Here is a 14,741-nt window from a genome sequence, read left to right as displayed (position 1 = left end):
CAACACAGTGAAAGTCAAATGACATCTTAATATGATCATGACAGCAGCCTGGACCTAATGAGCCCCAGAGTCTACAGACCGTACTCGAGACCCCTCGCTCTAAGTGATGGTGAAACCCAAGACTTCAACCACCATCTAAATACTAATAACTCATCCAGACCACTCCTCCAGAGCTCCACATTCACGTGTACAAAAATCTACATTTGGACAAACACTTCAGAGTGTTTCAGACACTGGTAATACTGTAGTGAACCAAAGTGCCTGTCTTCATGGAGCTTAGAACTAGTGGGTAGATCAACATAGAGACTAGGGAGACAGAGCAAGGGAAGACAGAGGTTAATGAGGGCGGAGAACACCCTCTAAGGAGAGGATATTAGAACAAAGACCTGAATGAAAGGAGTGGATGGTCCAAACAGACCTCCAGGAGAAGAGCTTTGCAAGAAGGAGTAGAAAGTGTAAAGGCCGGTGTGTTCTAATGCAAAATGTGGGAACGCCTCCTGGGGTCCTCAAACCCAAGGTGCAAAGACTCACTCACTGTCTTCCCATCAAACCACTGCTCATTTCAGTAAATGCAAAACAGGCACCCGGACTTCCAGGAGAGAAACCTATACTCGCTCACTCCCTTCTGACCTTCCACGCAGTCACCTAAGCATCTGAGTCACCAGTTACCAGCTTTGCTACCCTGGCCCAGACCCCCTTCCTCTCTACAGCATCCCATCTGGAATCTGACCTGTCTTCCTCCTTCCTCTGAGAACACTCCAAGTTCAAGACCAAGTGATGTTCCCGATCAGGTACATCTCCTCACCCTTTGAGGGCTTCCTAGAGCCCTCCACGTAAAAGTGCAAATTCTTTACCAAGGCTCTGACCTCTCAGTGTCCATTCCTCACCACTCTCCAGCCCTTTGGAACTTCTGTCCCTAGACAATCCATGTTCTCTTTCACTCGATAAATAATTACTGAGCACCTATCTTGCACTACACTGTTATACGTGCTGGAGACAGTGGGTGAAGGAAGCCAACTGGTTGCATGAAAAGCATACACAACCATCTCCTCAGCCTGGAACACTCTTTCCTTCCCCTCCACAAGCCAGGCAGCCTCCAACTGGAGAACCCTTTCAGTCTCAACTTAGACATTTTCCAGCAAGCCTGCAAGACAGTGGCGGCCCTGCTGCTCCAGCCCCGCGCCTGCCCACCCACCCGCCAGCTCTGGCTCGGCTCTACCACAAGAAGGTTGTTGATCATTATGAAAACCCCCCAAAAGTGGGGTTCCTTAACAAAACATCTAAAAATGTTGGAACCAGACTGGTGGGGCTCCAGCGTACCGTGATGTAATGAAAGTACAGATTCAAGTGGATGAAAAGAGGAAGATGATCAACGGCAGGTTTAAAACACTTGGCTGTGGTTCTGCCATTGCCTCGAGCTTGTCAGCCAGCAAGTGAGTAAAGGGGAAGACAGTGGAGGAAGCCACAACCATCAAAAACACAGGGGGCGGGGCTTCCCTGGTGGCGCAGCGGTTGACAATCCGCCTGCCAATGCAGGGGACACAGGTTCGAGCACTTGTCCGGGAAGATCCCACATGCCGCGGAGTAACTAACCCCATACACCACAACTACTGAGCCTGTGCTCTAGAGCCCGTGAGCCACAACTACTGAGCCCACGTGCCACAACTACTGAAGCCCATGCGCCTAGAGCCCGTGCTCCAGAACGAGAGAAGCCACCGCCAACGAGAAGCCCGCGCACCGCAACAAAGAGTAGCCCCTGCTCGCCACAACTAGAGAAAGCCCGCGCACAGCGACGAAGAACCAACACAGTCAAAATTAAATAAATTAAAAATAAATAAATTTATATTACAAAAAAAATAAAAACACGGGGGCTTCCCTGGGGGTCCAGCAGCTAGGACTCCGCACTCCCAACGCAGGGAGCCTGGGTCTGATCCCTGGTCAGGGAACTAGATCCCGCATGCTGCAACTAAGACCCAGCGTAGCCAAAAAGTAAATAATATTAAAAAAATTTTTAAATCATTTTTAAACAAACAAAAAACACCGATATCACCAAGGAGGTCTGCCTTCCCCCTGTGAAACTGTACTGCTCCATGACAGCCAAAGATGCCATCAAGGTCACCCTGGCTGATTACAAACTGAAACAAGAACCCAAGAAAGGAGAGGCTGAGAAGAAATGAGCCCTCAGGGAAGTCTCCCACAGGTCACACAGGCTGCTTCCCTCCCTCCCCCGCCACCAGCAGTCACGCACACGGAGGTGTTCAGAAGCCCTTGCACTGAAACAAAAGAGCTATGAGATCTGCACAACCTATGCTATTCACATTGTGACTCTAACGCAAGCAAAATACACAGTTTAATTAATTGTTCTGAATCTGTGTTTTCTTTCAGCTCATGTTTATTGCCTTAACCCAGTCCAAGTCTATTTCGAACCCTTTGTGTGGCCCCAAAACTGAAATCAATAATGAAGTCCCTCATTTGGGTAGTCATGAAGTGCACAATTATCTAATTTTCCTGAATCCATTTTGGGGAAGATTACCAGTAGATACCTTGATAAGATTACTTGACAGAACCAAGTATTGTACATAAAACAGATCTGCATATATATAATAAAGGAATGTAAGACAACCCCCCCCTCCAAAAAAAAAAAAAAATTTTCCCTAGGAAGCCATCATTAAACTCTAGGTTAGCTGCCCCTGTGATCCACCGCCCTTGTTTTTCACCTTTGTACATAAACTGTTTGTCAGCCTCCCTGTTAAACTATAACATAAGGTCCTGGGCCACACCCATTCTATAATTTATAGACTCAGCACCTAGCAGAGAAGATGCTGAATGAACATTTGTTAAACAAATTTCCTGTTATAATACTTTTGAGAATATATAAAAAATATTTCATTGTCACTAGCTGGCAAATTAAGGGATGCCAAAGAATGTTTTGTGAAATCCAAAATAATTCAGCATCATAAAGGGAGGTGGAAGTGAGAGCTTTAAAAAACAAACAATCATTTTACCAGTTTCAAAATGAATTATAGGATCAAAACTGTCCTATAAAGGTAAAGCCGGGCTTCCCTGGTGGCGCAGTGGTTGAGAGTCCACCTGCTGATGCAGGGGTCACGGGTTCATGCCCTGGTCCGGGAAGATCCCGGTCCGGGAAGATCCCACACGCCGCGGAGCGGCTGGGCCCGTGAGCCACGGCCGCTGAGTCTGCGCGTCCGGAGCCTGTGCTCCGCAACGGGAGAGGCCACAACAGTGAGAGGCCCGCGTACCGCAAAAAAAAAAAAAAAAAAAGGTAAAGCCTTTTGAACAAAATGAAAACAGACTCATAGCTACTCATGAGACTCAAAGAGAACTGGTGGTAGCCAGAAAGGGGCAGGAGGACAAAACAGGTGAAGGGGATTAAGAGGTACAAACCTCGTTATACAATAAATAAGGGGACTTCCCTGGTGGCCCAGTGGTTAAGAATCCGCCTGCCAACGCAGAATGCAGGGGTCACCGGTTTGATCCCTGGTCCGGGAAGATCCCACATGCCGCAGAGCAACTAAACCCGTGTGCCACAACTACTGAAGTGGCATGCCACAACTACTGAGGCCCATGCTCCGCCACAAGAGAAGCCACCACAATGAGAAGCCCGTGCACCGCAACGAAGAGCAGCCCCCACTCGCCCCAACTAGAGAGAAAGCCCACGCATCAAAGACCCAACGCAGCCAAAAATAAATAAATAAAATAAATTTATTTTAAAAATAAGATAAATAAATAAATAAGTCGCAGGGATCTAACACACAGCATGAGAAATATGGTCAATAGGGGGAATTCCCTGACGGTCCAGCAGTTAAGACTCCATGCTTCCACTGCAGGGGGACCAGTTTCGATCCCTGGTCAGGGAACTAAGATCCCGCAAGCCTCGTGGCGCGGCCAGGGGAAAAAAAAAAAAGAAAGAAATATGGTCAATAATATTATAATAATTTTGAATGGGGACAGAGAATTACTAGACTTATCATGGTGATCATTTCATAATGTATGCAAATGTCAAAGCCCTATGTAGTATACCTGAGATTAACATAATACTGTACATCAACTATATTTTTTTATAAATTTATTTTATTTGTTTTTGGCTGTGTTGGGTCTTCATTGCTGCATGTGGGCTTTCTCTAGTTGCTGCAAGCAGGGGATACTCTTTGTTGCAGTGCGTGGGCTTCTCATTGTGGTGGCTTCTCTTGTTGCAGAGCATAGGCTCTAGGCGCGTGGGCTTCAGTGGCTGTGGCTCATAGGCTCAATAGTTGTGGCTCACGGGCTCTAGAGCGCAGGATCAGTAGTTGTGGCGCACAGGTTTAGTTGCTCCGCAGCATGTGGGATCTTCCCAGACCAGGGCTCAAACCCATGTTCCTTGCATTAGCAGGAAGATTCTTAACCACTGTGCACCAGGGAAGCCCTCAACTATATTTTAATTTTAAAAAAAAAGCTTTTTGAGAAAAGAAAGAATGTCAGAGATGACTTGGGAGAAAGTAAGGTAGTAAATTAAAGTGATGGGGGCATCCCTGGTGGTGCACAGTGGTTAAGAGTCTTCCTAAATTCTCTATAATCTACCTTTATCATAGTTTAAAAGACTGTCACAGGGACTTCCCTGGTGGTCCAGTGGTTAAGACTCCTCGGAGAGCGTTTTCAATCCCTGGTCAGGGAACTAAGATCCTTCATGCCGCGCATGCCAAAAAAAAACAAAAACAAAAACTGTTACAAAGCAAGGCCATAAGCAACAGAAACGGTGATCCTCTAACAGAGCACTGCGGCCAGGCACTGTTCCAAGTGCTTCACACGTGTGCTAACTCACTCAATCCTCACAACCACCTTAGGAAGGAGGTTCTAGCGTGCCTGTTTTTACACATGCGGAAACAGACACAGAGAAGTCAAACCCACGTGCACACCAGCAAGTTCAGTTACACAACTGGGTTCTAACTCAGGCAGTCTCAGTCCTTCAAGAAAAGAGTGAATTTCTTTCCCTCCCAGCAATTCAGGAATTATCTTAAAGTTCCTAGGACAATTTTTTTTTTGGAAACCTGTTGTAGAAGCTTTAACATTCTCTTGTCTAATTAGATAGTGTCCAGAATTTTTTTAAAGCTTTACCAACTACAACACTTGGAGGTAGTCAAGAGAACTTGTAATCTGCATGGGGAATATATTTTACAATTGCCACAGGACTGAGTCAGAAGACGTGCAGACATGTATAAACACACAATTACCCACAAGTAAACAAGAATATATTCAATCCCCTTAGTAGTCTAGTCCTGCAGGTTAAAGAGTAAATAGCCTTTCCCTCCTTGATAAAGTACATTATTAAGCCTGGACCAGGAATACCCTGGCAGTCCAGTGGTTAGGACTCTGCTTTCACTGCCGTGGGCCCAAATTCAATCCCTGATCAGGGAACTAAGATCCCGCAATGCCCCCTCACTTAAAAAAAAAAAAAAGCGCCTGGGGCAACTAATTATTCAATCGTAACCTTTTATCAATGGCAACATGGATGCAACTGAATAATCTCTTCAGAATTATTACTTTTGATAGTCTTGACTTGGTCTTTTAACCATTAACTTTTTAAAAATGGCTTTTTTCCCAGAATTTTAACTTAGTAAGTCAAATAAGGGAATACTCAAGTCTCTCAAAGAAAGCAATATTGTGCTATAAAATGGGAAGCTTTTCTATCACTGGAAGTCAGTAGGAATTTCCATCAATTACTGTGGCACCTAATGGTAGGCACTGCAACAAGAACAAGAGGGCTAAAAGGTTTCAAAAGCTTTTAGCATTCCTCTGATCCACCGATCAAATCAAGTGCCTACAGATTGCCTGTTTTTCTTAAACGAGAGCTGTGGAGCAAAACTCACAGCTCTAAAAAGAAGTGGGAGTCTTCGTTTTCCAGAAGAGTCAGGGTAATGTTGCATTACTCAATACACAGCCACACGCTCCATAAAAATTGGGACTGTTTCCTCCTTCCAGTAACGTTACACATTCAGTTTTATAAATTATTTCTCTGATCTCAGTTTAAATTTGTTTTTATCCCCTCATTCTATGTTCACTAAACCAAACACTCAACTAAACTGCCTGCTTCATAAATTCTCCGACCACTCTTATCTAGAAATGCAAACCTGAGAGATCAGAATTTATACCAGGGTTAAAAAATTCTAAAACTTTTTGTTCAATGCCGTATTAGACTCATCCTAAATAAAGGTTTTAAAATAACACGGCACGCCATATGGTCAAGCCCAGATAACAAAATTGAGAATATCTATTACCAATCCACTAATGCCGAAGCCAAAGTCCCTAGACAGTAAGAACTTAATCCCATTTGGAAGCCAACATGAGCCAAAGCTTTTGGGGAGAGAAAACAGCAATCCGATGAAGAGACTGTAATTGATGCCAATACTGCACGTCTGCAATAAAACATTATTTATTAAAGTACTGGCTAAAAAGGCAACTGATGGTAGGTAAGTCTACAGCTGTCCTGAAGACCCTTCTCAAAGTTAATTGTAGAAATACAACTTCTCCAATCAAACTAAAGGATAACAGACAGAAAATTTTAGCAAAATAAAAAGTGAACAGCAACAAAACTTTGAGAAATAAATTAACTCCTCATAAAATCTGTGCACTTCTCATGTGGTCAATATAAGACCTAGGTGTTCCAAGCTCTGAAATCAAAGCCACTAAGCATGGAAAAGATTTGACAGCCTTTTGGCAGCCTTTCAAATCTCCTCCGAGATTAAAATGAAATCTGAGGAAATTTACTTCAACTCCCCCTGAAACAGAAGTAACTCAAGACATCAAACAAAGAGAAATCTTTATTAAGGTATCATTAAAGAACATTCTGCTTAGTACGTGCCTGATGACATAAATACAGCTCTGTCGTAAACTCAGATATCATACAAAAGGAATATTCTTGTCTGATGGGCATGTTCATTTAAGAAAGTGTCAACTCTGAATCAAAACTGCATAGTTGAACAATATTCTCTATAAGCACACTCTTGACCATTTCCACAGAAGATGAGAGGCAGCCCTAACACTGGCTCCCCACGCAGGGAGAACCGGGAGCAAGCCACAGGCACAATCATAAAACTTAACGTCGCTTTCCTCAACTCTCACCTGCTAAGAAAACACTGCAGCATTTACAGTGCCTGTGAAACCAGAGGCATATACAGAGGGAGTCTCGGGAGGAGAGAGGCCCTGCAGTCCAGCCTTACAGCAGCCGGGAATCTTCCCCCCACGGGATCCTGCCAGGTCGGCCTCTGACCCTTCCAGTTGCGCTCCATTTCTGACAGCTCTGTCAGAAAGTTAAACTGAGCCAAAAGCTACCACCCAGTTCTGCCGTCTGGAGGTTCTAAGACCTGTTTCCATGTTGGTGGCACCAGCCCTATCCCCAGCCACACACCCATATTAGTAAGGAAGTAAAAAAGGAACTGCCTGTTCGTTTTCTTTTTGCAATATGTACCTTCCGGAAGAATCCAGAACAGGCCCTATCTATCTTAATAGAACGCAAACTGAAATCTTTCTTTGAAATACGAACCCCCTCCACCCCCAAAAGACTAGAGCTTCAAATTAGAAAACAAAGAGCTCAGGTAGAAATCTTATCGATAACAATAGCTTTTAGACCTTATCCAGTATCTGGGGCTGAAGGGAAGGGAACTTCTCACAAAGCTAATACTTCCACTTATTTGCTAACTATAAAAAATACCTACATATTTTCTTAATAATCTCATAAGCAACTGCTTAATCATTAAACGTTATTGGAGATCACTGTGTTACCAAACAGGTAACAAAATGAAAATACAAAAAAAAAAAAAAAAAGGCTCTAATACTCCCCACAGCAGAACTGCAGATTACGACTTTTACATCATTTATGCACAAACTCAGTAACGTACTCTTTAACTGTAAATGTCCACCAACTTCCTTTCCCAAAATAAACACCCCTACCATCGCTGTTCTCCTTCAGTCAGTGAGTCTCACAATCCTAACTAAAAAGGTTCCATAAAGAGGAGTTCAGTAGATAAACCTACTTGGGTATGCCAACGAGGTAATTTAAAGGACTTCAGAGATGTTTAAACACCACTTGAGTCAAGCATCAACTCGCAAGGAAAAATACAGGAGGATTTTCCAAAGTCCGATGGCTCAGCGATCCCTGGGTGGAATTTCCAGCACCCTCCACCCGGCCGGGGCAGAGGGCGACCCCGACCCTCGCCCGCCGCCCCCCGCCGCGCCCCCGCCCCCGGGCGGCGCCCCCGGAGCCCCGCGGCGCGGGCGGCGGCTGACAAAGGCCGCGCGGCGGACGCGCCATCTTGCCGGGCCCGCCGGGGGCCATTCATTCGGCGCGGGGCGCGGGAGCCCGGCCACCGCCCGCAGGCTGCGCACCCGCACCGTGGCTTCGGGCGGCCCGGCTCGGGCCCGGCGGCGACCGCGGGGCTGGGGCTCGCGCTCGCCGGGCGCTTTGTCCGCCCCGCGCGCCCTCGGCGCCGCTTCCTCATTTCTCCGCCGCAGCGACGCCAGCCTCCCCGCGAGCAGCCGAAAGGCCGCTTTTCCCGCAGCTCGTCCTCCCGCGGCCAAGGACGGCGCCCACCGCCCGCCGCGGGGCAGGGCCGCGGCCGCCTTTGTTCCCTGGCCCGCCCGGCGCCCCTCCTCCGGGCCACCTCCCAGACGCGGGGCGCCGGCCCCGGACCCCAAACCCCGGAGCCTCCGGCCCCGCCCCCACCGCGGACCCCAGGACCCGGACCGCAGGCCTGCACCCAGTACCCCAGACCAGAGCCCCGGACCTGGACTCCAAACCCCGGAGCCCCAATCCAGGCCCGAGCCCGGGACTTCGGTCTCGGTCCCCGCCGACGGCCGCGGGGTCCCCACCGCCCCCGCCCCCGCACCGCGGACCCCACCCGGGCGGGGCAGGAAGACGCGACCCGGAGGCCGGGTGGGGGCGGGGAGGGTGGGGGCGGGGCGGCCCGGGCGGGCGGGCGACTGGGGGGCGATGGGGAGGGGCGGGGGAGGGGGGGGTAGGGGTCGGGGCTGGGGGTCTGGGCTGGGGTCGGTGCCGCGATCGCCGCGCTCACCTCGACACCGCGTCCCGCCTGCCGCGCCCGCTCCCCGCCGCCTCAGCCGCCTCGGCCGCCGCTCCAGGAGATGGTCGCGCTCGGGCCGCTCCGCGGGCGCTGCGGGCAGGTGCGCCGGCGAGGCTCAGTCTGTCGGTCCCGCGGCGGCTGCTCCACTCCCGCGCCCGCGCCCGCTCCCGCCGCCGCCGCCGCCGCCGCCGCCTCCGTCCGCCCCTCAGACGCCTCCAGCCATCGGGATGGGCGCGGCGGCCCCTGCCCGCAGCCTCGGGAAACCCCACGGTCGCGTCACCGCGCACGCCGCGCGCGCACGCACCGCTCGACCGAGTCCCCGGCGCGCGCGCGCGCGCTTCGGCCCTGCGCCAGCCCCGCGCGCGTACGCGAGCCGCTTAAAGGGGCAGCACCGCGCCCTCGGGGACCCGCTCCAGGAGCCCACGAGGCTGACCTGCCTCTCGCCCGCACCGGGCTGCGCGCCTCAGGTGCTGGCCCGCGGAGCCCTGCGGTGGTATGGGTCTGCCTGCTGCCGACCCGCTTGGTTCCCTGCCAGGTGGACGTGGGTAGAGGCCGCAGAGTGGGAGCCTGCCACCGGACCCGCTGCCCAGCAAAGGCTCTCTGCACCCCGAACATGCGCCCAGCACACACGCCCCGTAACGCACTCTGCGCCCCACATCTGCCTTCTGCACCCCGCACACACATGCATATGCCAGCGCAGGCTGATCAACACCCACGCTGGACCAGGTCGGCCTCAGGGACTCACGGCTTCCGCCTGCCCGCGGAGCAGACGCCCCGCAGTACGGGGTCAGGGCCCGTCCTCGGAGGTGCCCGTGGGGCTCGTGTGAGCTGGCCAGGTGTGGGCAGTGTGGCCTCGATGGTCAAGGCCCTCCTGTCAGGAATGGCCACCTGAGCAGGGAGGTGTGACCACGGGAAAGAGTGTCAGGAGGGACAGATGGACCACCCTTGCAAATGCAGCTGAGTCAGCCAGGCAGCTGAGAAGCGAAGACCCCCTAGTGGGGGAGGGGAAGGAGGTGGAGAGATGGGTCAGCTGTCAGCAGCCTGTAGCTTCCAGTGTCCTCAGAAACCTCCTGGATGTCCATGGATGGAGCCCGAGGCCCACCAACTCCCACCTCTCCATCTGACTTGTGCCTCCCCAGTTCCGACTCCTCCCCACCCCATGGACTTCTTCACTGCAAGAGCCTGCGGTCTCCAACCCTCATCACCCCTTTCCAGCCAGCTCAGCCTCCTGCCCCCAGCCCTCCCTATGCTGCCCTTTCCAGACCAAATCCAGGAGCCCTCCTCCAGGCCTGCACAGCTTGGCTGAAGGAAGCAGGAGGACACACCCAGCAATGCAGCTGTCCCCTTAAACCTCAAGGGGTCCTGTCACCGCCCCCCAGCCTGATTCGCAGCTGCAGCCCATTTGTCCATATGCCTGTGTGCTGTCTGTCTAGGGTGGCCCTGGACCCCAGCATGGAGCCCATGCCTTCCCACCCACGCTAGGGCTGTACTCCCTGTCCCTCCCCCTCCCACGGGTCTTTCCTGCACAAACATGTCCCCACCATTTCTTGTGCCCTTCCTCAATCCCTGGCACAAGAAAATCCCTGCCCCACCCTGAACTCAACCATTTCTCCAAGGAGCCCTGTTTCCTTTCGGTGGGGCATGGTATTTAGAAGACAGGATCCAGGCGCAAGCTGTGCGTGCTGCTACTGGAGTGGCATTACTTCTAGTCCCGGTCAGTGCACAGAGCTCAGGAGCATATACAATACAAGCATACGTGTTTGCATACACACACAGACCCCCCCCATCTGTAACCAATCTCCCATGCTCACCACCACCTTGCCTGGGCGCTGACCGCAGCAGAGACGCCCACCCTGCTCAGCCGAGTGAGGACAGAATGCCAGCTGAATCACTCCTCTGCTTAAAACCATTGAGAGCATCCATTGCCCTGGTCCCTCTGCTCTGTCCTCCTCACTGCCCAGCATCTGGCTCCTCTCCGCTCCTTAAACACTCAGTCACTGCGTTCCACCCTCTGGCCTTTGTCCCTTGGGGCTCCATCTGCCCCGGGGGGGGGGTCTCCCCGGCCCGCCTCGGCCCCCCGTGTTGCTCTGGCTCCTGTGGCCTCACGTGGTTCATGCCAGGCTGCTTGCTCCTGCCCTGCTCCCCTGCTGAAGGCCGAGTTGGACTCCCTTGCCCACTGCTCCACCCGCCAAGAAGGGCGTGAGGCACACAGTGGGTCCTCAAGGAATGTTTATGAGCAGGCAATGCTCTGTGTTCCAAGTGAGGGGGACACAACTCAGAGTGGGGGGGAGGGCGGGGGAGCGGGGAGAGTCAGAACACAGTGGCCACTGTGTCCAGGACAAGGGCGGGGGGACAAGACAGCAGCACTGCCCAGTGCTCAAGAGGTGGGTCCCCTGGGGGTCCACTGGTTGGGACTTCGGCACTTTCACTGCCAAGGGCCCAGGTTCGATCCCTGGTCCGGGAACTGAGGTCCCGCAAGCCATGGCACAGCCTTGGCAGGTGGGTCCCAAGGCCCCAGACTTGCGGTCAGAGAGGGGCATCCCTCAGAATCCAGCACGTCTGATGCCATCCTAACTCTATTCCCACCTAAGTCCAGGACTTGGAAAAGTAGAGATGAGGAGGGGGGGAGAAAAGGGGTGGGGGGAGCAGGAAGGGTGAAGGAAGCGAGCAGGGGGGTGAGTGCTCTCTATGCAGCCCACTCTGTGCTGCTGTGGGGATGGCAGGAGACCTGGGGGACCCTCGGAACCCCCATCCTGGGTCCCTGCATGCCCCCCTAAGAGCAGCAGGAGGGCTGGCAGGCCTGGCCCAGGGCTTCCCTGTGCCACAGGCCACCATTAGCCTGGTTGGGCCCATCCTCCATTAATCAGGGCCACAGGGCAAGGCCACACATGAGGACACGAAGCCAGGGCCTGCCCTAGCTGTCTGAGGTTATGGGGTGCAGCCCTGTTGCCCCTGGCTAATCTGTAGGTCTGCAGGGTACAGCAGGTCCTTCCCTGGAACTTGCCCTGTGGCTGGGGTCTGAATACTGTTTATGTGTTCATGGACAGGGTGTGAGGGGCAAAGTTGAGGGGAAGGCAGGGGGGAGGGAACAGGGGACACTGGCTGGGCCCTCATTCCCAGATTCCCTGCACGGCCTAGGGCCTCATCCCCATCGTCCCCATGTGATGCACACAGGCCTCAGGGTCCCCAGGCAGCAGGGCCCTTCGGCCTTGAACACACATACCCTGGGCCTTGGTCGGCTCTCAGGAGCCCACAGGAGCTTCCAGCTTCTAGCCAGGGCCTTTGAGACCTTAGGGGTCTGAAGGATGCTCAGGGGACCCTGCCCTCCCTGTCCCACCCTCCATCCCTTCTGCCCAGTCCTCCTGAGGTTTTTGGCCCCCACCTTGCCCGCCACTCAGCCCCTCCTTGGTGGGGGTGGGGCATAAACCAGGGCCCCTTCATGGAGAGCTCACGCCTGGCCAGGAACCCAGGCTTCCCCTGACTTCTCGGCAACACTCCCTCCCTCTCTGGATAAACGGCTTAGAGACCAGCCTGTGGTCCTGAGTCCACGGCCACACCCATTCAGTGCATCCGGCGAGGGCCAGGCCAGCTGGGCCCCAGTGCCTGGCTCAGAGCCCAGTTTCGCTAAAAACCTGGGGAGCACGAATGCATAATTCAGATGCCCCGGCCCCATCTGCTCTCTAGCAGGAAATGGTCTGACAGGAAAGTAGGTCTTTTAAAATCTGAATTATTCAAACAATCCGTGCACAAGACTGGACTGCTCCTGGGGACCCCGCTCCAAGCCTGGCTTTGAGGGTCCAGGGCTGCAGGGGGCGGCTCCCGCAGGGTCTGCCTTGTCCGGAAGAGCGCTATCTGCTTCTCCTCCCATAAGTGAGCTGCGGGCCGGACCCGGCCTCCGCGCCCCAGAGGACAGAGGATGAGGGGGGAGGGGCGGAATGTAGGTAATCCAGAAGAGGCCTGATTAGCTCCTGCGGGCCGGCGGGCCAGCAGGCAGAGACGGGGGCTGCTGAGCGAACGGGGTCAGACGGGGAGGCGGCTCCTGCTTCTCTCCACCGAACTTACTGAGGGGTGTGCCCACTGGGTGCCAGGGTGGCCCAGGTCCCCGAGCCCACCTCCGCTCTGACGGGGGGCAGGTCTGCTGGGGGGCGTGGGGAGAGCAAGGTGGGCAGTGGGAAGGGGACAGTCAAGCAGACCCCCCATGGCAGGCAGAGAGGGAGCGAGCTGCGGCGTGGGTGCCAGGGGGCCCAGGGGAGGGTCCAGGCCCAAGGTGGGAGTGGCCGACCAGGTCGCGGGCATCACAGCCCAGGAAGCTGGTATGGCGGGCAGAGTGCACCTCCCCGGCCCTGGGGAGGTGCTGCCTGTTGCCCCTTCGTCGCCAGCAGCCCTTGAGGGACCTCTGGGCCCCTTCCCCTGGGCAGTGGAAGCAGCCCCTCCCCCTCCCTCTCCCATGACTCGTCCCTTGGCCCCGAGCCCCCACCATGCCTCTCGTGACCTGACCTCCAAGCCTGTGACCCTCCTTGTCACCCACCTTTGCTCGTAAACCAGACATCCCTCGTGGGGGGCACCAAAACATGGGGGTCAGTGGGGAATCAGGAAGTGGCACCTGGGGTGGAGGGGGGTGCCCGCACGGGGGTGGGAGGTTTGCTCTCAGCTGGGCAGCTGCACCTCAGGGGCAGACACAGGAGGGAAGACCCAGGTGGCCTCCTTGCCACTCCCAGAGGGGGCCGTCCTGGGGGGCTGACGGCAGCTCAGACCATCAGCTCCAGCAAACGCCCTCGCTGCCTTCCTGGGAGACGTTCCTTGGGGCAGCTGCATCAGGTCTGTCTCGCTGCAGAACCTGGGGCAGGAAAGCCTGGCTCCATGGATGGCTCTGGGGCCACAGCAAACCTAACGAGGAGTTTTTCAATGTCATTCGTGGAGTGAGGCATCTTTGGTTGAAAACACAGACCTCTCTAAGGAAGCAAGATACAACCATGAGTGAGGAGGGGTAATCCCCACACATCCCCCCAGAAGCGCGTGCGCCACAGATATACACACAACACTAACACACTCCCGGGTTGGATCAGCCCCGCCTCAGGGTAGCAAGAGGCAGAAGCTTAAATAGCTTATCTGAAAAGAGGCACTTGACTGGCTCAGACACTCAGCCTCAGCGAGGCTCCCAGTGGGCTCTGGCTCCCCAGTGATGCCTCCTGCCTGGTGGGGAGGTGCCTGCTGGGGCTGCCTTCCCACTCCCCCAGCTAAGCAGCTACAGCGCTCCAGATGCTCTGGGATGCGGTGTGTGGACCCCAGGAAGGCTCTGAAAGGCTTCACTCAGATTTCACGTGGCCCTGGAGGCAGGGGATGGAAGGGCCACTGGCTCTGTTGGGACAACATGCAGCGTGCCCGGAGCAAAGGTGAATGTTGTCACCAGGAGGAGGAGGGCTGCCGGGCAGGGGAAAAACACTATAGAAATGCAGCAGGATTTGGGCAACAACTGAGACACTCATAAACCGAGCCACTGCTGGCTGTAGGGTTCAAGGCCCACAAGGCCCAGGTTCCGGCTCCTCCCAGCTGAGGCCAGGCAGCCCCAGCCTCTGGCCTGCTCCATCCTGAAACCGGATGCTGGGGCACAGGCTGGAGGGACGAGGCTGGGCAACCCTTGCCTCCCCGCTCCGCCCCGCCCCACCC

At 54.1% G+C, this 14,741-nt stretch overlaps 1 protein-coding gene across 4 annotated transcripts in view; it reads right to left on the bottom strand.

The window, feature by feature from the left end:
- The window catches only part of GNB1 (G protein subunit beta 1), a 91,387-nt gene extending 82,096 nt beyond the window's left edge, over positions 1-9,291 (bottom strand). For 2 of the 4 annotated variants that reach the window (XM_082660463.1, XM_082660465.1), the window contains exon 1: positions 9,066-9,289. The gene's annotated coding sequence lies outside the window, so the exon portion shown is untranslated. Of the gene's footprint in view, positions 1-9,065 lie in introns of all 4 variants that reach the window. The other 2 variants (XM_082660466.1, XM_082660464.1) reach the window with 2 other exon arrangements.
- Positions 9,292-14,741: the final 5,450 nt, after the last annotated feature.

This window comes from Grampus griseus (assembly GCF_964374135.1).
Source record: "Grampus griseus genome assembly, chromosome: 1".
Lineage (NCBI taxonomy): Eukaryota > Metazoa > Chordata > Mammalia > Artiodactyla > Delphinidae > Grampus > Grampus griseus.
The sequence above is the reverse complement of the archived record's forward strand: the minus strand, read 5'-3'. Positions and strand labels throughout refer to the sequence as shown.